The sequence below is a fragment of the Podarcis gaigeae genome (genome assembly GCF_964106915.1).
Source record: "Podarcis gaigeae genome assembly, chromosome: 7".
Lineage (NCBI taxonomy): Eukaryota > Metazoa > Chordata > Lepidosauria > Squamata > Lacertidae > Podarcis > Podarcis gaigeae.
The window spans coordinates 21,682,128-21,703,093 of NC_139683.1; the positions used below are offsets into that span (position 1 = coordinate 21,682,128).

The 20,966-nt window shown below is 42.3% G+C and overlaps 1 protein-coding gene across 11 annotated transcripts in view; it reads right to left on the reverse strand.

Moving 5' to 3' along the window:
- The window catches only part of ZFPM2 (zinc finger protein, FOG family member 2), a 469,506-nt gene that overhangs the window by 111,769 nt on the left and 336,771 nt on the right, over positions 1-20,966 (reverse strand). The window lies entirely within an intron of this gene.

Here is a 20,966-nt window from a genome sequence, read left to right on the forward strand (position 1 = left end):
CCCATTTGGAAGTTGTAGTTTCACCATCATGGTGATTCCTGGAACCGGTGCGTCAGCTTGGGGCCCTTCTACTGCTCCTTCCCCTGGCTGTCAGCCTCCAATTTCAGCCAGGCGCTCTCATTTCCCTGCTCTTGCCCCTTCGCCATGTCACTGACCCCACCTCTGTGCCGGACAGCAACTCCCAGGCCTTGCGGCGTGGACACTGCCTTTCCAGATGCCCTGGCCTGTTGCACACAAAACATTTCCTGGTTTCCTTCCATTGCTTCTCTGCCCCGCCTCCAGTGGAAGAAACATTTGAAAAGGCAGATTTGGCACACACTGCCCTGATCTCCATCGCCTCCTCCTCCTGTCTCGGCCCGCTGTCAGTCTTACGTTCTGGAATGTCTGGAATGCGCGCTTCCCATCAACGCCGCCCAGTTACGTCCCTCCTCTTTGCCATTCGATTCTCCTGACGTAACCCAATTTGCAGGCAGATCCTGGCCAATTCGTCTAAGGAGGCTGGCTCTGGCATTCGTGCAAGCTCGTCCTGCACCTCCCCAGCCAACCCTTGCTGGAAAATGGCTTCCACTGGCTCAGAGTCCATCCTCCACTGGAGCTTGTGGACTAGCATGGAAAATTCTGCCCAGACAGCTCTCACCAATCTGTTCCCCTGCTTCAAATGCAGCAGCTGTTGTGAAGTAACTTTAGTGTGCAGCGAACTCAAGAACACCGTGTCCATCATGTCTATAAATTGATGCACATTCGATAAGGCTGCCTGGTTAGCCGCCATCAGCGGCACAACCCACTCTTTTGCGCTTCCTTCTAAATGCACAATTATGAGTGCCACCCGTTCCTCATCCGATTTAAAATCATTCTTTAGCATATACAGCAATTCAGTTCGGAAACTCGAGTATTGCTGGCTGCTCTCTGCAAACTTGCTGAGATGCATAGCGACGGCTTTACTTGCCTTGTTCACATGTTCCACCTCCAGTATTTTGTGCTGCTCCTTGAGCTTCCTGACCAGTTCATTGACTTGTACCTGTAGAAGAAGGTTCCGCTGACACACTGCTTCCACTGCCAGCCCGGCGCCCCCCGATTCCGGGTGCCCTTGGCTGCATCTGGCTTCTGCATGGCTCACCTCCGCCCTGCCATTGTGAAGAGGGATAAAGACTCCCCGAATGCTGTAAAGGTGGTGTCTCCCCTTCGCATTAACACCCCAGCTCAGTCAGCATGGTATTTAGTCTTTATTACATATGTACAAGAAACAGGTACAGTTCAGGATTACGCGTCCGAACCCATTGAGTTGGATTCGGGGAGTGGTTTCCTTCCATTCCCGCACCAACAAAGTAGGCATGGGAATCGCGTGAGATGTCTTTGATCCTTACGTTTCATTTCCCTCCTTGTCTGTGCTGATTTGAAAGCCCCCTCCCTCCCAGAGTCTGAGCTCCCTTCCCGAGCCTCTGAGCAGGAGGGGAGCTCAGCAGCATCCCTGAGCCCTTCCTCCTCCTGGCTAATCTCCGCCCTCTCTTCCCTGAGCCCCTGCTCTGCCTCTTCTGTCACTTGCTCCTCCGAATTCTCCCTGACATTTATGGCTAATAACTCTGAAACCATTTATTCAGAATATTATGTATTGTTGCATGCCACCACCATTTCCAAGCAGGGTGAGATTCCAGGGGACCCAGCTGCTTATCCAGGTTTTATGTTTCCTTTTTGGAATGAGATACAGTGGAGATAATGGGGTCTTTATGATATATGGTTTATTTACACATATATACAACTGGAGCCTATGATTGGTGGGCTTTTCAGCATTAACACCGCAAAAGGGTCTTGTTTCTCCCCTAGCTGCAGCCTTGGATTCAAACAGAAATCAAACGTTGCTGTCAAACACTGATCTGACTCTTTCTCCTGCTTGCTGATTTCCTTCTAGGTCACATCACTGCCCCCAAACTCTCACCTTTCAACTCTGGGTTTTGTCCTTCTCACTATCTGCGAGTTGAGGGAGGGCTCCACCGATTTGCCATCTCCCATGGAGCCCCTTCCTTTGTTCTCCTTACACCTCACCAGGAAACTAGCCTGGTTATTCCATAAATGAGAAGCCTTGACTGGATTTTAGCACTTGGTGCACCCAGGGATTAGAAGGATCTCTGCATATAGCCCACTTCCCCACCCCCAATTCATAACACTATATTCATTGCAGAGCAATTCTGGCAGTTTTTGTAGATAGCTACAATACCAATTCAAACAATTTTATTGCTAACGTAAGTGCACTCGGGGGGGGGGGGGGGGCGGGAATGACCTTCCCATAGAATGATGGATTACAGTGGGGTCACCTAGTGCTGTGTAGTATAGTGCCAATGGGCATAAATGGGTATTCTCTCTCTCTCTCTCTCATTATCAAAGACTAAAGAAGAACATATAAATTCATATAAATCAACACCAAAAGAAGATAAAATATCTGAGACTGAACACAAGAACCTAATTGCTCCAGTAAATTATAAAAAGACCCTCTTTCTCCTTGATGTCATTATTCTCACCATATTTGTGAGCTTAGCCACACATATAATGTCCTAGACTTTGGCTATCCCTTCTCTCATCAATAGTGTTCTTTTTTCTTCCACTTTTTTCAAATAACCATCGTGGCAGCAGCAAAGAGATGTTGAATTAATTCACTGTCCAGCAGTAGTACAATATCATGAACATATCAAAATGAGGAACCATGGGTAAAGTATAACCCGTTTACTACCTCAATTTCCAATATTATATCATCACTCTGACTTTGGGACAGATTCAGAATCCAAAACCATAGCCCTCTCAGCTTTGCACTTCCAACGGTCATCATTGTTCTTTGCAGTGCTTTTTTTCTAAAAAAAAATAATGTTTAGGGGTACTCTCATTTTGACTTATGAAAATCACCATTTTATAGTTCAAATCAGGGAAAATAAATACAGTAAATGGACAAAAGTACAAAGATTCACAAAATGTTTAGGGGCATGCGTATCCCTGCGTCCCCCCAGAAAAAAACACTGGTTCTTTATATCAAAGTAAGACAGTGGTGTTTTTGGGAAAACCCACGTAAAATCATGTACATTCCAAAGGTTCCATTTTAATTCTACTGAGTCTGACTTTTACAATGAGTTCATGAAAAGAGCAATGACTCAGTGTAGGCTTTCTCTCTTTCTGTCTGTTGAGGAATGAGTATGACTTGGGGGGGGGGGGAGAAATGAACAAAGGGGTGTGTCCTGTTTTGTCATTCTTCTCCAGTGGTGAATATTCTCTTTTGTTAATATGCCAAGTGGACCATCTAATAGAGATGGGTTGCAGTCACCAGAAGGCAAAGCCAGAGCCAATGGTGGGAGGAGTCAGAACAAAAAGTGGGCATAGTGGGTATTACAACTGTGGAGTGCATGAAATTAGACTGAGGGCCACATGAAATTAAGCTGAGGGCCACAGGTTTCGATAATAGAGGATCTTTGGAGAGGACAGGTGGTGTGAGTGTGAAAGGGTGAAATGTTTATCATGGCAGAATAATTCACAATTCAATCTATGTAACATGGAAAAAGAAAATCTGGGAATTCCTCTTTTTAGCAATTATGAAATGAGTGACAAAAGAAACAGTGTGAGGGAAGTGGTATGTTATTTGAAGCACATGTCAATCCCTATGTTTGGTTTAGTGCCAACAGAAGACACACAAACTCTACAGAGTTAAAATTTAATACACTAAGGCTTATACAGAAGGTATTATTTTCTTTCTGACAGGGTCCAGTGCTATTTTTACATTGCTTGATAGAGAGGCTATGTTAGGCCTCAGGGAAGGAAGATATGTTTTTTTTTAAGTAGGGCTTGCCTAACAGCAGCATCTTTCTCCCTCCTGCTACTTTATCCACCTTCTCTGATACCTAAAAAAGTATTTTATTCCCTGTCCCCCCCCCCAATAATATATACACATCATTAGCTATCTCCCTCTTAATCCCTCTCACAACTACTAGATTGTTTGTCTGGAAAGCCTTCCCCCAGTATCAGCGGCTATGTTTGCTAGTCTCCTTTCCTCTCCATTCCAGAGACCAGCCTCCCTGCCTCCTCAATCACATGTGTTGTTTCTCATTTAAATGAACAGTTGGATTCTTTTATTTCTTACAAGTGCTGGATTCGCCTTATCGCCCTCATTCCTTTGGGGGTTGCCAATTGGTTTTATCCACGGATGTATCATTTCTCATGCTTCCTTTTTTTCTTACAAAGAGAAAGAACCACTTCGTCAACAAGCCTCTCCGGAGTGGAAGATTAAAAACCTAAGACATCACCTACCTTGCAGCGCTACTCCCAACTGGGTTGTGTAAAACTCAATTAAACTTGTCCCCATTGAATTCTGCATTACAGTACATTAAACAGAAAATTCTTCAAGCGTGATGACAAAGCTTGAAACCTTGCCTCAAAGCTGTTCCTTGTAGCTTTCTTTAACATTTCAGACTTTATGGTGCAAGCCTCCCGTTGACACAACTTTAGTCCAGCTATGAAAAATCACAGAGCCTCACAGGGATTAAAAGAGAGAGAGAGAGAAAGAGCGGGCGGGGGTGGGGGGGGGAGAGAGAAATCTATGAAAGCTGGTCTTGGCATTTCTCTTCTCTTAGTATATCTATTGAAACTATATTGCCAGCAGACTAGAACCTGAGATGTATTATAAGAGAACTGCAATCTAACAATTTCAAATGCAACAGTACGCTCATTCTGTTCAGGTGCTTTCATACATTTTCATATATATTTTTTCAGGGGAGTACAGTGGTTCACAATATCTCCTATTAGCACATTATATATGTTGCCTGAGGATTTCATCAGCCTAGGGACTGAAAAAGGCACCAACCTTTCTTTCTCTATCCCAGCCTTCACCACGAGAAATTTGAATATCAACGGCTTATAACTAAGGACTGGATTTTGAACCCCTCACTCATATGAAAGTGAATTGTGGGCAAATTTAGCATGAGATCAGCATTTGGATTCCAAGTGCTTTACTGATATGAAACGCACACTATGGTCCTTCTCTGCTTGCCCACTTTTAAATAAAACAAGTAGCTAATTATCAGTCATATGACCCTACTATAATTTTATAGGTCCATTTTACAAAGTGAAAGAATGGATTCAGGCAATTACCAGAGCCAAATCAGGTTGTTTCTGGCAGAACAGGATGCGGGACTAGATGGGCCCTTGGTCTAATCCAGCAAGTCTCTTATGTTTCTTATGAGTAGATCTATTCCGAGTATTGAACATGGTTGCATTTCTCCATCACATCCTAAATTATCCTGCAGGCTTTGCGGCCCTCCACTCTACCATACAAGGGGATTGACAAAAAAACATAATTCCACAGATGCCTCATTCATAAAATCTCCCAAGCCCTTTCTGAGGATTAGAAAAACCATGATCTGAATGGGAACTCTGTGCAACCAACCATTTGCTGACCATCTCATATATCCATGCTATCTGCATGCAGAGATGGATGGTGCACACTGCAATTCCACACAAAACAAATGTCTCAAGTAATTTTTATTTATTTTCAAAAGTCTTCTCCCACCTAATTTTATCAAACTCAAAATGGCATACCAAAAACATAACAATGAAAAAATGGTCTATATCCAATGTACCGCTAAATAACTGTCCCATCAATTTTCACTTGAGCAATGGGACTTATCCCCCCCTCCATCACATGTACCTCATACCCTGCTCCAGAGAGTTGGGGCGGAAACCTGTAACAAATTTAGGGGGTGCGTGGAGAGAGAGAGGAATCCCACTGCTCAAGTGGAAACTGACAGTATATAGTTAGTCTATGAGGTTGAAAATTAATAATTACCAGTACTTGCAAAACAACAACAATCATAATTACTATCAAAACAAAAAATAACATACAGAAATAGCTGTAGACAGTATCAAAAGCTTGGGACAAATTATGAGTGAAACTGTAGACATAATGTTTATCACTGTCAGTGATTGTGGAGGAAGGAAGCCCCACATCCTTGGCAGCAGCTGACACTGTGAGCCAGCCTTTCTCAACCTGTGGGTCCTTCAATGTTGTTGAACTACAACTCCCATCACCCATAGCTAGCAAGGCCAGAGCTCAGGGATGATGGGAGTTGTAGTCCAACAACATTGAAGGACCCACAGGTTGAGAGCTCTCCCTCCACCACATGCAAGAGAGCAGGTGGAGGAGGCAAAGAGCACCCTCTCCCTCCTTTGCTAGTCTGTTGTGGTCATATATACAATATGCATTTAATGCACTCATGCTACTCTAAAAGCCCTGGCTTCCCTCAAAGAACCTTGGGAACTGTAGGTTGATAAGGGTGCTGGGAACTTTATGGTTCTCCAGATTAGATGAGCGCCGCCACATCCCCAGAGTCGTCCGCGACTGGGCTTAACTGTCAGGAGTCCTTTACCTTTTTAATGGCTGTTAAAGTGGTATAAGACTGCTTTGAATTTATGTTGTGGATGCTTTTGTGCACAGTACAGAAGCACAGCAAAAAGACAGAGCAGGCATAGGCAAACTTGGCCATTCAGATGTTTTTGAGACTACAGTTCCCATCATCCCTGACCACTGGTCCTGTTAGCTAGGGATAATGGGAGTTGTAGTCACAAAACATCTGGAGGGCTGAGTTTGCCTATGCCTGGGATAGAGCAACCTATACCTGTGTCACCAGTCCATTTGGTTTCTTTGCTGAATATGCAAGATAGGGCTTTGCTTCCTTCACATCTAGAATAGAAACAAGGGCTGGTGGAGAAGGGGCAGAGTGATCAGTGACTTTGCCACCCATCCACTTGATTTTTGCACAGTCTGCATATCCAACACAGCACTGCAGTGGACTGCAATGGAGAGATGGACTGAAGAGTGAAAGACCCCTTCCTGCACAACCTGTGGGGGGAAATATATATGATCCCGTGACCCACATGTGTTGGGTGAATTAATAATAGAATCAGATGGGTGCCTAGATTCAAAGCATGAGACTCTGCACTCTCCAGTGGGAGAGAGCCCCCAGTAGCAGAGTTTAAACTCACAAAGCAGCATAGTGAAGTGTTAGGAATGCAGGCAGTAAAACCTTTTGCACATCCTGTTTAGTCCACCTGAAAAGCGCTTCCCTCTTTCCACCCCTCTTGCAACGAACAGACTACACACTGTTAAGTAAGCTTAAAATGTTTTACTTATAGATTCAAAGTTCTCATTCATGCATTTATCCAAGCAGCAGCAAGGAGAACACAGGCAGAATACTCTTTGGTAGACAATACAGAAAGATAGCTTCAAATATGTGCTCAAAGCCTAGAACAAAGCTTAGACATGTCCTTTGTGGTAGGTTACATGGCAAGAAGAGAGAGCAAACAGGAAGAGAATGCTTTGCTTTCTCCATTAGAGAAGGGCATTAGCCAAGTCTAGGAATCTAACTCTGTTGTCTTAACCCCTTCATGCACTAACTAGCACTCATGCATTAATTTCCCACACATAGACAGAGGCATAGGAAGGGAGGTGCGATGGGTGTGGTCCGTGCCAGGTGTCATAACTGAGGATAGGTAACAAAATGGCAGACGAGTGGGCAGCACACCTCACACCCAGCAGCAGTAGCTCTTCTGACCCGGTGGCAGAGAGTAGCCCTCTTCAGCCATGGCAAGGCACACCCAACCGCAGCAGCTCTGTTGCCGGGTCATGTCTGACCCGGTGACAGAGAACAGGAGGTGAATGAGCAGCAGCTTCTCCACCCCTCTCCTACCCTGAACTGTGGCACGTGGGAGGGCACCCTCCCCGCCCCTTAAGAGCGTGCCCTGCCCCCCTCGCTGCACATAGAAATCATATGCTTCAGTGCTAGATGTACGGGAGCTGAAGCCTTTTCGAGCACAGAAGTCAAAGAGGCTGGCATAAATAGAAATGAATGGTCATTTTTGAGTAAAATGCAGGCTAGGAAGGATTGAATGCTCTGTCCGTCTTCCACCATTACCTCTTAAACTATAAAGCAGACAAGTTTTTAGAAATAATAATTGCAGGCTAGCGACTTAAATAGGGATACTTTACAATATGGAACTAGGGGGTTATTTATTGGTTATAAATCTTTAGTTTAGTTTTGATAGACTGCTACATTTCTTCCTTGGGGGAGCAGAATGAAACATGAAACATGGAAATTGCATTTTAGAACACAATGTTTAAAAAACAGCTTGTACAGATTCCTTTAGATTCTAAACTTAACGACAAACGAAGTAGCCTAATAACCTTTCATCTGGTCACTTTAGTCCATTAAAGAGAGACCACATGTTCCTTTGCAAAAAAGGAACTGTTGAAAATAGTTTGCAGATTATGAGTTTCTTTGTGTACACATTATAGCCTAGCTTACATGCACACTTCTATGCGAGAGTGTTTTCTTTCTTTCTGTCACATACTAACTGCAGTTGCCCATCACAAAATATCAGTGTACTTGCTAGCTGGCTAAAGACCCAGTTCACTCCCTCATGTCTCATACGCTTCCGTTCCAACATTTCTGAATGTTTTCTTCAGCTCACAGATCAATCCCATTAAGTTCATCACAGTTTCAGAGTTGAAGGTTAGGCCATATCAGTCAATTGCTCCTATGAATGATCTCTGTATGAGTGTGTTTTGTTTTGTTTTAAACACAGACATATCTTTGTTTTGATCTGTTTTCAAGTGTCTAGTTTCTTATCTGCAATGTATCCAGCAATATTTTTACACATAACTACAGTAAGGCTGTTGTTTATGAAGATTATGTTATAAAGCATCGTATTATCGGACTTTGTTCTTGAATGTCTCCCTGACAAAATCTTGCCATGTCTTTCAGCTTCTTTAAAACAAGCAAACATTTGAGAACAGCAGAGCTGAAAGACAGAATAAAAATATTTTAATACATAAGCAACTTTTCCAAAATGTTTCTGCTGCTTTTGTTCATTGCCATCTTCTTCATCTTATTGATCTAACATTAGTGCATTTTTCTGTTGCAATCCACAAATGGTGTAGGATAATATCTTCATATACTGATACAACCTAGCAAGGCACTGCATGGTGCTCACACACCTACTTGAAAGCTGCCCTTCATTGGCATACCATATTAATACTACGAGTCTATGTATCAAGGGCAAAACTAGATTGCTTATATGCACGGCAAGGGAGGAATATGATGGGGAAGCCAGGATAGTCAGTCAGCATGTTACCCAATTTTAGGTGCTGTCAGGGCTGGAGTCAGATACAGGTCAGCATGAAAGACACAGGGCTCTGCTGTTAGTGAAGTTAACTCTTTATTCAAGGAAATGGCATGCAGTTCAGCAACACTTCCCAGCAGGTCTTGCCTCAATGGACCAGTTGCCAGGACTGAAGGTCCCTGCCTTCCAGCCTCTCTAAGGCTCCTCCCAGTTATTTCCCAAGCAGTCTCAAACTGCATCTATGCACCTCTGGTCTCTGTTTTGCCCTCCTTATTATTCTGTGCATTCTTGGAGACCATGAGTGAGGGGAGTTTGTTGCAGCAGGAGAGGGGGACTCCCTGGGTTCTTCTGAAGCCTCTTGACCTCCCTCCTCTGCTTCAGCCTCAGAATCTGAACTGCTCCCTGCCACAGGCTCTTCCTGTACACTGAACTCCCCTTTAGCATCCAGCCCTTCCTCCCAACCTTCTCCCTCTGACCTCTCTTCAGTGTCCCACCACCAATCGCTGGCTCTGAGCCTTCCTCCTCTGGGGGTCTCCTTTGGGAGTTCCCAGGCCAGTGTCTCCCACTCTTTGTACAACCTGTCCCTGACAGGTGCGGTGAACAGGAAACACAATATTAAGAGACACTATTGTATCCAATAGCCAGCTACAAACCTTTCCCCACCCTGTGGCTAGGCAGGGTGGCAGATAGATAGTGCTTGGCCAAGTAGCCACAACAAGGCATAAATAACCTGCACTGCAGGCAGTTGGACTAGATAACCCTTGGGGTCAATTCCAGTGCTGTGAACATGCAACAGTGGAGCACAGTCCACACAACATGGGAAAATGTCACTCTGTTCCCACACATACTTTTTTTTTTAAAAAAAGCATGAAAATGCAAGAGAGAAAGTGGTGCAGATTTACCATTTAGTAAAGGTAAAGGGACCCCTGACCATTAGGTCCAGTCGTGACCGACTCTGGGGTTGCGGCGCTCATCTCACTTCATTGGCCGAGTACAGCTTCTGGGTCATGTGGGCAGCATGACTAAGCCGCTTCTGGCAAACCAGAGCAGCGCACGGAAACGCCGTTTACCTTCCCACCGGAGCGGTACCTATTTATCTACTTGCACTTTGACATGCTTCCGAACTGCTAGGTTGGCAGGAGCAGGGACTGAGCAACGGGAGCTCACCCCATTGCGGGGATTCGAACTGCCGACCTTCTGATCGGCAAGTCCTAGGCTCTGTGGTTTAACCCTCAGCACCTAGAGCTCAAACAACAAATCTTAGCAAGCAATGTTTCCCACCAGACCACCAGGCAAACAAGACCCACAACCACCCACAAAGAGATTGTCCTGGTGCGATTAAGATGTCAGTGTTATCCCAATGAGGCTATAAGTTGGAGTTGAAATGTATTGCCACTGTTTGGAAAGTGTTCCACACATGCACCCCATGCCAGGGTCATAAATCTAAATTAGCCTGATATAAAGATCACAACTGAGTAGTGAGCAAGCCATTATTTAACTTGCAGATCATCAGCCGGCATACCCAGCATATTTGCATCATAGAAACCAAAAATATTACAATATAAATAGAGTTGATATGTATATCCCCTCATCTTAAAAATCAATATTATGATTTGGAAAAATCTTATTTGAGACTTGTGAGAACTTGTGGGTTTTCACAACAATACTTTCCCAATAATATGTCCTATATTGCTCAATGATCCATCATTCTATTTGGCATTGACTCTCAATGCAGCTAGTGTGCGAAAAGCTAGGAACATGACTGACAGTCCAATCCAGTTCCAAGTTAAGCCAAAGTAATTGGACTTGAACCAGTTTATTGCCATAGATTTCAGTGGAATTCGATCAGCTTAAACACAAATACCTTTGCTGAGAGGTGGGCTGAGATATAAGACCAGAACACATTTACTTTGTAACAGCCTATTAAGATCAGTTGGACTGCTCTAGATTGAGGTTCTGTATATGGAACCATAGGTTGTGTATAGTTGAATAGAATATATTCTAAATAAATAATACTTGCGGATGGAGAAAGGCTTCATAAATCTCACTTCTCTCCATTTCTGCTCAGGGTAAGACCCAGTGAATTAAGTGGGGCTTACTCCCAGGTCAGTATCTATAGGATCACTGCCTTAGTTAATGTTTAATCAATCTGGTGTATGTATATCCAGCATAATATTGGTGGGAGGTTTTCCGTTCTACAACATTGCTAAACATTCATTCCATTTAAAACCTGCTGGTGAAAAGAACAAGAGTGATAAAGATTTTTTAAAAAAAACAACAACACACACAACACTAAGTAGTAGTAATTATCATTAACTATATTATGTCCTAAATGCATTGCATATAAATTACATATAAGTCACGAACCACTGCTCCACAAACCATCTAATCTAAAATACATTTACCTGTGTTAAATAATCACTGTGTTCCAACACTATGTGATCCAGCTGAACTTAATTAACTGGTTCCCTAGAGTGCAAGGTACAATCCTGGCTTAACAGCAATTTAACCCAAATATACAATTGCCCAGTTGCCCTGTCACCTTGAAAAACTAAGGTTGTCCCCCACCACAATTATTGATTGCTGGTGTCAGTTCATCTGGCTCCATAAGGAGCCAAACCTCAAAGCTCTTCCACCAGAGGGAGCCATGTAAATTTCCTTTCCTCCCTTGAAGATCTGTAATCAGCTAGAGACCACATGCGTACAAGGGGGATTTAAATGTTTTGTTCCATGCATTCATTTAGCTGTTCACGTCCAACACCCAGGTTGCTTTTTAACATTTCCCATTAATCTTCCTTGGGAACTAGTAATCACTATAAATATTATGACAAAGTTCTTCTCTTAATTATGAAAACCAGGCTGAGTATCTGGAGGGCAAGCAACACGGTAGTCGTGTACTGCAGAAACAGCTTTCATAAAATAGAAGTTTCTATAATCAGGGAAGAATAAATTCCCAGATTCCCCCCCCCCTTTTTTTTATTTCTTACAAAGTACACCTGCCAACATTCATTTCCCCCCGTGTCATAAACTCAGGGCAGGAGCATTTGACAGGAATCACTATAAGAGAGGCTGTGGCTAAATTCATCCTTGTTTCATTTCATACAGACCTTTTGCTCTCTGTTCTGATGGGGCTGTTTGAAAAGAATGACCAAGGTTTGATATTAGGCATCTAGGTCATGGTTTCACCTTGACAACAGCTCTTTCGTTTCAAGCAGCAACATTTGCCAGGATCCCTAAGGTACTTTCATTTTTGTCAATCCCTGTTTTTTTAAAATAAAAAAAAAAATGCCATGAGGGGGAAAAAGAAGATAAATCTTAATTCACAAGCTGCAAGACTATCTCTGTGTCTCCAGCACAAAACTTCAAATTCAATCCAAAAAGTGGATGTGTATTAGAAGTCTGCAGATTTAAACCTTGTCCACCATGATCAAACTGGATTTATGGAGCATCATAACTCTCCAGACACCATCCTGCAGCTTATTAATTTAATAGACTCCTGTCCATTCCATGATGTTCCTGCCCTGACAGTCTCTCAAGATAAGGTGAAAGCCTTTTGACAGGACAGAGTGCATATATATTTTCTTCTGTTTTCTTGTGTATGGGGTTGTCGACAACTTCAAATGTGTGGCTCAGCAAATTTGTGCTGCCCCCTCCCCCTTTTAGCTTTGCACAGAAGACAAAAGTAGAAACATCTCTGTGAAGCAACGTGTTTGTGAGAATGATGATTTCCTCAATCCCAAAGACTTCAATAGACTCAGGGCTTGAAAAGTAAAATGTAAGAAATTTCTGATATTGGGACACTCCCACTGGCAGAAGGAGGGCAAAACGATTTTTGCCCATTCTCCCTTTCTCCTGCAGTCCCCCTCCCTGGAGCCCCAAAAAATCTCCTCCCCCAAAACTGTGTGGGAGGTGGTATAGGGGTGTGGGGGGAACTGGCAATAACCAGCCCAACCGGCAAAACTGCCATCACACACCCAGCCCCATCTGCCACTGGCAGTAATAATAATAATAATAATAATTTATTTATACCCCGCCCATCTGGCTGGGTTTCCCCAGCCACTCTGGGCAGCTTCCAACTGAATATTAAAAACAATACAGCGTCAGATATTTAAAACTTCCCTAAACAGATGTCTTCTAAAAGTCAGACGGTTGTTTATTTCCTTAACAGGAGGGCGTTCCACAGGGCGGGCACCATTACCGAGAAGGTCCTCTGCCTGGTTCACTGTAACCTCACTTCTCGCAGCGAGGGAACCACCAGAAGGCCCTCGGTGCTGGACCTCAGCAGAGAAGCAGCATCCAAAATCATATGAGTGATCTTGCCCAAAATTGGCACCTTAGTCGCGGCACTTCTCCACCACTGGCAGAGGTGGCAGGGCAAGCAGAGGACTCCCAGGCATGCCAGCTAGAGGGCTTCTGCCAGCTGAAGCAGAGCCTGTATCTCTCTCATGGCTGGGCTGGCTCCATGCAGCTCAGCAATAAGTTACCAAAAAGTCAATGTTAGTTGGCAATACTAGAAGTGGCTAAGCTTCATTATAGCTGTCTATTGTCTAACACGTCACACTCTGGGTGTCATCTACCAACCTTTCTACAACTCCCATTCATTTTAGTGGCCTGGAAACAGGCATCATTTTCTTTGGATTGCTCCCTCTCTCTCTCTCTAAAAAAAGCTCGTTTGAGTTGGTTTGCCATTGAGAATGGATAACAGATATCTGTCAGTAAAAACAGTTTTAAAAGAAATTCTTTAAAGATGCAAATTTCCTTTAAAGATGTCCAATGTGGCTAAAAACAGTAAAAGGTAAATCACCTTGGGTCACTCAGGTAGAGGTTTAAAAAGGTAAAGGACCCCTGGATGGTTAAGTCCAGTCAAAGGTAACTATGGGGTTGCAGCGCTCATCTTGCTTTCAGGCTGAGGGAGCCGGTGTTTGTCCACAGACAGCTTTCCGTGTCCTATGGCCAGCATGACTAAACTGCTTCTGGTACAACGGAACACCGTGACAGAAGCCAGAGCACATGGAAACGCTATTTACCTTCCTGCTACAGTGGTACCTATTTATCTGTTTGCACTGGCATGCTTGCAAACTGCTAGGTTGGCAGGAGCTGGGGCAGAGCAACAGGAGCTCACTCCGTTGCAGGTATTTGAACCGCCAACCTTCCGATCGGCAAGCCCAAGAAGCTCAGTGGTTCAGACCACAGCGCCACCCGTGTCCCTAGATAACAAATAGCAGCCAGTTCAAATTACATTTAATATATAATTAATATAATTAAAATATTGAAAAGTTAGAAAAATGAATCTGCCCAACAAGTTAGACACCTATTTAAATAAAAAAGATTTTCTAAAGACAAGGTACATAATTGTTTTTCAAGTTCCTGTCAAACACACATACCAGATGCTAGCAGTCAGGGCTGGCCCTCCCATGAGGCAAGGCGAGGCAACCATCTTGGGCGTCAGGATCCACAGAGGCAGCAGATCCAACCTCCATGAAATGCATCACATGTAAATCTCCGCATGCCTCCTGCTCCTGATATAAATGTCCACTTCCCGCAACCCAGTTCCTAATGTAGAGCTTCATTCCCTCTTCCTCATTTGTGGCAGGGAAGAACATTTTGTGGTTCATCTCAGGTGCCAGAATGTCTTGGGCTGGACCTACTGGCACTTCAGAGAGAAGGGGTATCTCCAGAAAATAGCACCACCAGGTTGGGAAGGTGGTATTACGATCATACCACTGCGTCAGGAAGGTAAAAGGCATTTCCATGCACTCTGGCACTCGTCACGGTGTCCCGTTGCGCCAGAAGCGGTTGAGTCATGCTGGCCACATGACCTGGAAAACAGTCTGTGGACAAATGCCGGCTCCCTCAGCCTGAAAGTGAGATGAGCGCCACACCTCATAGTCACCTCTGACTGGACTTAACCATCCAGGGGTCCTTTACCTTTTCACCTTTACCTATTGCTATCATTCATTTGAGTCTGTTTATATAGCACTAACCTGTACTGTAAGCATTGCACAATAATAAAAACAAGTAGGAACCTTCCAAAACATTGCTTACAAGTTAAACGACGTTATTTTTATTATTATTACTTTTTTATTAAACAAAAAGAAGAGGAAGAAGAAGAAGGGTAGAAAAGAGTATCCTCCCATTCCAAACAAATATTGAAGTTTGTGCTTAAAAAGCTGAAGCATGCATAGATAGCAGGTTTCCGGGGGAGAAGATTTAAGCACCTTTCTAAAGCATGTGAGGCCAAACATAAATTGCTACTCCTGAGCCAATTATCAATTATTATTTATATAGAATTATCCACTCACATTTCATTAAGCATGCATTGAAAAGGAGTGGGAGAAGCGCAAATGCTTTCTTCTACATCATCTCAATAATAACTAAGGACATAAACTACTTGGTGAGGCCAGATAGAAAATAAAATAATATCAGTAAATCACGATCATAAGTGTAAAAACAACCAATGTGGAACATAAAAAGAAATGACAGAAGGCTTGAGAAATATTTGTGCTGCCTACTTCGGCTGTGTAATTGATGCAGCAAACAGCTATTTATTTATTTTTTTACAGTTCACAGGGTAGTCACTCCTGTTTTGTTTTGGTTTTTTAAAACTGGGATTTAAAATTTTTTACAATAGTTTTAAAAGCAGCCATTTTATGATCTTTAGTTTTGAATGCAAGTTTATCTCACCAGTTCTATCTTAATTTCAAACATCCTCAGCCTTACGCACCACACTGCAATGGTCTCAGACATATATTAAACATGTTGGTTTTTACTGCATGGAGTTATCCTGTGGTGCTCTGCAATCAATTACTGTTATACCACCATCATTAATAATTTTCTTAATGAAAATGATTCTGTTGATCTCCGTTGTATTTTAATTATCAGAGTTAAGCATAATTACACTGCAGCTCTGAGCTGGCATGTAGACTCCTTTAGGGCGCAATTTTGTTTTAACACACTGATAATGTAATTTTACATTGTGTCAGTTGTTTAGTTATTATCCAGTCGTACAATTCTGCTGTATTCCTGATAACAGATAATAACCTTAGCACCTCCTATATCCTGAAGTCATTTAAAAAGCAATATTAGAATTTCACAACTAGCTAACTTAATCGCCTTATGATTTTATAATTCCCACTGCTAAATATTTTTATAGGCCCCCTCTCTTGCCAATACCAACATATATATATATATATATATATATATATATATATATATATATGCAGGTTTTGGTGTCCTCGGGTGTCTTCCCGTGTAAAAGTTGGGGTGTCTAGGCGACGTTTCGACGAGGTCTCACTCGTCATCTTCAGGCTGGTGCTTTCGGCTTCTTGTTACTGGAACAGAGCGGGATCTCAATGTTTGAGTTCCTATAAATACTGTAGAGGGGGTGTGGTGTCTAGCCTCCAATGTTCTGGGCAGAGAGGAAGTTCCCAGGCTAGTGTGCCTTTTCTTCTTTTGTTCCTCTCTGCCCAGAACATTGGAGGCTAGACACCACACCCCCTCTACAGTATTTATAGGAACTCAAACATTGAGATCCCGCTCTGTTCCAGTAACAAGAAGCCGAAAGCACCAGCCTGAAGATGACGAGTGAGACCTCGTCGAAACGTCGCCTAGACACCCCAACTTTTACACGGGAAGACACCCGAGGACACCAAAACCTGCATTCCTGTACCCGTGAAAATCTACGAAAGCATATATATATATATATATATATATATATATATATATATATATTTTCACACCCGCACCCACGATTTAGGTAAGATACACATAATGTGTGCTTGCCCACAGATTCATTTCAATGTGCATAGTTTTGTTCGGTAACTAGTTTCTTTTCCCCTTCATTTAAGGCCTGCCTTGCACTCTTAATCAATTGCACTCTTAGAGTAATAATTAACAGCTCAGATTTTGTTTAATAGCAGCTATTCAATTTGCCATTTTCTTGGTCTCAGTATATACTGCACTCAAGTGAGCAGCTAGCTGACAAGTATGTGTCCTGTACAATTCTGCCACCATCTCTTCTCTGTTTAGATCACTCCCAATCCAAGACCGGTAGGTACCTTAGTGCTACACTCCATCAATTGAAGAAGCACTGCATAGCTCTATCTTTCTCCTGGTAGTAAAATACAGCTATCCAAATATATTTTATCACACTTATATTCTAGTTATTTTATTGTTTCTATATATTTCTGCAGCCACAACAGGCTAATTCAACCACAACAAAGTAACACCAAAGAACTAATTCATATATGATGCTGCCAATTTGCTCAACCACAGTTAAACAAGCCAGGAGTGGGTCACAAGATCACATGTCCTATTGCCCTTTCCATCTCTTCCAGAATACAAATCTCCCTCACAGTGCCTAGCTACAGTTAGCTGTAAAAACAACCATGATGCTATCCATAGTTAGGGCTAACCATGGTTCCAAGGCCTGAAACCACATTTTGGACCTGCTTTTAGGTCCTGCATTAAGCAAAAACTGTGGTTAGCTCTAAAGTTGTAGTTAGCACAATATAACCAAAAGGGAGAACAGCAAATATCATCATATGGCCGTTTCCAAATTTGCTTATCCATGATGCTTCAGTATTGGTTTAAACAAATGCACAGAAAAGAAGGATCCAAGTTGCTTAAGCTATCACTAACCAGCAGGAGAGTGAAATCATATGCTTTCATCAGCATAAAGGCAGGCTAAAGGAGCCTATATCTTCACATGCCATGCTATCGAACACCAAGCAAATATTACTGAAAGGTTTTCAAAGGGGCAGAGATCAGCTAAAACACCCACTGAGGGTCAATATACATTATACATTCTAGCTTATCCAGTCTCCTGCGCCTTTTGGCTACTCTATTAATGCAGTACATTCTAACAGCTGAAGGTATTTATCCAATAGCAACTAAGAATTTTTTGGGGGGAAACCTTTCCTAAGAGAAATTCAGGACAAATCCAATGCACACATAACCTTCATTGACGTTCCCATTTGTAGCAGTGCCTAGTAGGATTATTTCATTTTGAACTGACAACTATTTTCACAAAAGTACTCAGTCAATGATTTGCACACCAATCTTTTAATATAGATAAGATCATTTTATGAAAAGTAAGGAGTTACATTTTTTTCAACTGGGAAAACAAATATGTTATGTCATCTTGGAGCTCTTACAGCCCCAATAAGATATATTATTTTGTGTAAATTTCAAGGCATGTGATAAGTAATTGTGCCGGTACTTGCCCAAACTGGGCACATGAAACTAACTTAAAAAATTAAAAAGAAAGACTGTGTTGGAAAAAATGATGAAGTTATTGCAACTGTTATTTTTCCTTCAACACCTAGAATAAACCATCTGAACATAGCAGATGAAATGTCACTGGAGTATAGGAAGCATGCATCCTGAGGTGGCAAAAATCCTTCAGCTGATTCACGTATGATTCACCAGAACCTGCCATTGGTGTCTCACAGGGACCGGCAGGCAACCCAGGTAAGGGAGGCTGCAGCAGGTCAACACTTTCCTGTGGAACACACCATGTCTGGGGCTGAGAGTGTGTGAAAATGTGGATTCGACAGCATGTGGTGTGAACCAAAGTTCCATCTAATCTAGTACAGTATACTGTTTCCCACAGTGACCAGCCAGGATCTACTAGGAATTTCTAACTTTATGTTTTATGCATCCTGCCCTGGAACCTACTGAAGGCTGGGTAGCCTGGAAGTATTTTAAATAATCCATAAATATGTAGACAATAACTCTCCCTGTTTTATGCAACCTCCTGGTTCATGACCAATAACCAATAACAAGTGTAACCCCTCATGGATTTGTCCAATCCCTTCCTAAAACCATCTAAAGTAATGTCCATCATCATATCCTATGGTAGTGAATTTCTGTCTATGTGAACCCCAGAATCCTGTTTTTCAATATATACCAATACTAGCTGACATCCCCAAGGAATTTTGATAGCATGGAGAAATTGTGTCTTGATGGAAAATGAGTCCCTAGACATGCACTGAAACCATAGAATTTCCTTGAATAATTCAACCTTATATGTAGTACATGATTTTATCACGTCAGAACACACCCCTCTCCATATTAAAAGCAATCTGCATACAGTAAATTAGATGTTAGGATAGAGAGGTCTAAAATAGTTTGCTTTCCTACATGTGAATAAAGGTTATTTTTATGTCCATCATTTAACAACACAAAGCACAATCTTCAGTCTAAAGTGGTACAGTCCGGGAACAATTTTACCACCTCATTTGCTGTTGGGCTAAACTGCCACATTTCAGCATACATTCACAATGATGCAAATTGGCTCCTCTTCAAGAAAATGTTACTATCGGATCTGAATTTAAACAAGTAGTTCTGTAGCAGGATCAGCCCTTACAGATCTTCCCCATAGCTCAGGCATTGCACCTTCCAGAAAACTGAGAGAATACAAGAAGGTGTGAGGTGGGGGTGGAAAGAAACATTTAAGAAGTCTATAAGAATAAAAAAGAAGTGTAAGAGACTGTCAGAGAAAACTTTCCACTATGAACATCCTGGATTTCTGTTCCTGATGTATCTCTAGGCTGAAGTTGTACTTTGGATAACTGCTGCAAAGTTTCCATATAAACAGTCCTTAATACCTTTCAAAATAAATTGCAATTTCTCACGCATATGAAAAATGTTACTGTACGCAAACATCAAAATACTGTGCTGTTTTCTGCTGCTAGAGCAATGAGTCACACTACACTTTAAAATGATGCAGATTCATTCCCTTTTTGGCTCAAGGTTTTTCCTTAACTAAATCAGGTATTTTCAGGTTACAAAATTAATTTATTGGTGTTTTGTAATTATAAAAGGAAGAATGCATAAGACCTTAGTGTGCAACTACTCATTTTTAAACATGCAAATTCTCTGTTTTCAGTGTTTCAATTTTCAAAGGCTTGTAGCAGTTTAAAGGCAATCCTCTTATAAGTGTACAAATTGCAATGATTATAGGAACAAGTTGTAATTGTTTCTAGTAAGTTTTAGTAGCCTTTGATGTTATGATTAGTGTTTTGTATGTTAATATAGTGATATGGGTGCTTATTTGCCTTGCTGGTTGTATGCAAAATGGTCACTAGGTTGTCGCAGCAAACAAATCTTTCATCTCAGTGGGTCTGTTTGGTAAGGAATAAAAAAACCCTAAAATAAATTGCTGTAGAACTGTGCAATTTCTGAAGCAATCACAAAGCAGTGAGACTGGGGATTTATAGAATTTGAAACCTGAGCTTAGTTGGAAAGACTAAATGGAGGAGGGATAAATACAACATTGACTATGCTAATGGGGCACAGCAGCTGTATTCACAATTTCTTGACTGAGCAGTCAGGTATCATAGATCTTTAGTACCAATTCAGCGTTGCAGGTTTAATTTTGTACCTTTTTTTAAAAAAAGCTCAGGCCTCTAGCTATTGATCAAGGGAACACTGATAGGAGCTGGGGTGATGTTCAATCTAATAAGGAGTGGTGACCAAACTTTTATCTATACAGGTTCTATACTTTTATCTGTACAGAACTTAAGTTTTGCCTTTGCTCTAAATCCTCCTGTGAACCAAAGTCCTAGCTTGAGAGTTCAGATGCCTGCCTATTGCACCGTGTTAGCCAGTAAAGCGAGATGAGCGCCGAAACCCCAGAGTCGTCCGCGAGTAGACCTAACGGTCAGGGGTCCTTTTACCTTTACCTTTATGACACAACGACTTCAGTCCTGTGCAGTTAATAGGATTTCAGCAACCTACTGGTGTGCAGGATTGCAGCTATAATCTCTGGCCACATGGTAACCCACACACAATACTCTTGTGACCACTGTGGATCC